Genomic DNA, 2,453 nt, shown 5'->3' on the forward strand with positions numbered 1-2,453 from the left:
AGTATTCCCTCTAAATAAGGCTAACACTGCACTTGAACTTAACTAAACCAATGGTTGAAATATTTCCCAAAGTCATTGAGATATTTGAGATTAAGTGACTAATGTGACTTTTTGTTGATTTCTTTCACTGACTGTAGGTGATGTTTGTATCTACGAATCAATCGGCGGTTGTAAAGACACTGGAAAAGGTACAGTCCAAAGGCTTTTAATGTAGGAATTTTTTTTGAACTATTTTTTGAAAGTTATGGATTGATATTGAAAACATTCATATTTTTATATGGACCAGCTAAAGAAAACGGCAATGATGCAACATTTCACTCAATTCAGCTCAGTGGTCTTGAAAAAAAGAGAGAATGAAGATTCAGAGGACAACTAAAACTAGTATAATGTGAATCCACCTATAACCACAGGTACATTAACCCAAACTGTTCATATGCTGGGAATAAAATTATATTTTTATTTGAACTGTAGAACTGTCTTTGATGGTTCAGTATCCTTTTCAGCTTTTTTATTGTGACTTTGTTTTATTGTTCCAGGTCCAGAAAGAGAAGTGCATCATCAACAAAACAAGTGATGCACGGATGAAAACTTGACAAACTTCATATTTATTGCAGTTTTTGCCGTAGTTTCACAGCTCTTTGGATTTTTTAGTAATTTGTAGTCTGTCACTGCTTTCTGCAGATCATAGGAGGTTATATAAAATAATTGAATAGTTGGTCTCAGCTTAAATTGCAGGACTGTTGAGGAGTTTTGCTTTTGGATTCATGATATATATATATTTTCTTCTATATTTTGTTGCCACTTGCTTGCAACTTTGTGGCTCAAAGTTGTAACAGTTACGATAACAAGATTGATACTTTATGATTTGTAACGCTACATGCAATCAAAACGGAGTGAGTGTGAGATTTAAGATCTAATGTTGATCCAGCTTTTACATGACAGATTGCTCACTCGCTGCTGTTTTCGGGGAAAGTTTGTGTTTTGGTCTTGAGGAGTTTTTCCAGTTGAAGTGATCCAATCAGATCCTCTTCTTCCTTGTACAGCCCCAACTTTGTGATTTTACGCTGATGATGCAGCTGTATGTTTTGCCAAACATCTTGTCTAGTGCAACTACACTAGACAATCGTATCATGTCATTATTTTTTCCGGCAGGATCGGGATTCACAATCTTTTCACTATTTTTATTGATGTTGGTATTTAGGACTATTAAGCAAGTGACAGAACATAACAAACCAAACAAATTTTGCTACTTAAAGAAATATATAGTCCTACAAGGTATCAAAACACCAAACCAAATTCTGTTCTCAAATTAAATACTTTAATGTTTAAGTTGTAATTGTTAAGTTGTAACGTTTAATGTTTCTTTAAATATCTATTAGATACTTTTGATGAAATTACTTTTCTAAATCCGCATGAACCACTCTTCACATCGGCATTAAATAAATCCACCGCACAGCACCTATTTAAAAAAGAAGTATGTCACTTAAATAGCTGGTTTGCCTGTTACTCCCGTTATTTCCTTCTTCGAAAACAGTGGTTTAAAACAAATGTCAGGAGTTGAGTTTTCATTAAAACTAGATTATGACTGATTTATTAACTGCATGCCAAATAAGGCCATTGCTTCTTAAATTACCTTCTGGCCAGTTGCTGACAAACAATATAGCATTTAAAAGGCTCATCACTTCCAGCAAACTTCCCAGTGAAGAAAGAGGGCAAAATGTAATATTCTCTGGTCCAGCTCAGCTAAAAACACAAGTTTGTCTTTTACAACCGATCCTGTTTTTAACCCGACAAAGTTATCTTCATTCCACTGGTCTCTTCTTTGCTCCTCTCTGTGTTTGGGCGGAGAGCTTTTAAATGACCAATAACAGACTGCTAAACAGTGGCAGTATCAGTAATCCTCACTCCTCTCTTAGTCTGGCAGATAATAGTGGATATTACGAGTTTATTGCATTTAGCAGGCAGTTTTTGAGTAACTCCTAATTAAATGTATACAGCATCTTATAAATACTTTTGTTTATGGATATTTGTGAATACTTATAATGGTCCTTTACTTAATGCACAGTTTTTCGGAATCAAGCACTTAACAGCATTCAACCAATTTCAATCATCATTACTTCATTATTGATCAACTATAAGTTTCTAGTTTTGTGTGCCCTCAAGTTAAGTGGTGCTTTGGTCATAATCATGAAAAGGGTTTAATTATTTGATGTTATTAAAGATTATTTCATAATATTGTTAAAAGCATTGTTACCTGTTGTTCTTTTTATTTAAATAAGGCAACTATGTTTGATATCTTCTATTTGATGGCCAAAGTAAATACTTAGTATCATAATTACTCAGTACATTCATTTTCATTTTAATGCTAAGAAATCCTTTAAGTAGTGGTCTTACTTTGTAAAAATATTTTTGTCAAATAAAAAGATAAACACTTTTAAAATAATCTGGTATGT

At 33.2% G+C, this 2,453-nt stretch overlaps 1 long non-coding RNA gene across 1 annotated transcript; it reads left to right on the forward strand.

The window, feature by feature from the left end:
• The first annotated feature begins 132 nt into the window (after nucleotides 1–132).
• Nucleotides 133–1,518, forward strand: LOC129088602 (uncharacterized). The gene is made up of 3 exons (XR_008531029.1): nucleotides 133–188; nucleotides 287–410; nucleotides 537–1,518. It is a non-coding gene; the product is annotated as an uncharacterized LOC129088602 (long non-coding RNA).
• Nucleotides 1,519–2,453: the final 935 nt, after the last annotated feature.

The sequence above is a fragment of the Anoplopoma fimbria genome, unplaced genomic scaffold (genome assembly GCF_027596085.1).
Source record: "Anoplopoma fimbria isolate UVic2021 breed Golden Eagle Sablefish unplaced genomic scaffold, Afim_UVic_2022 Un_contig_13571_pilon_pilon, whole genome shotgun sequence".
Taxonomy (NCBI): domain Eukaryota; kingdom Metazoa; phylum Chordata; class Actinopteri; order Perciformes; family Anoplopomatidae; genus Anoplopoma; species Anoplopoma fimbria.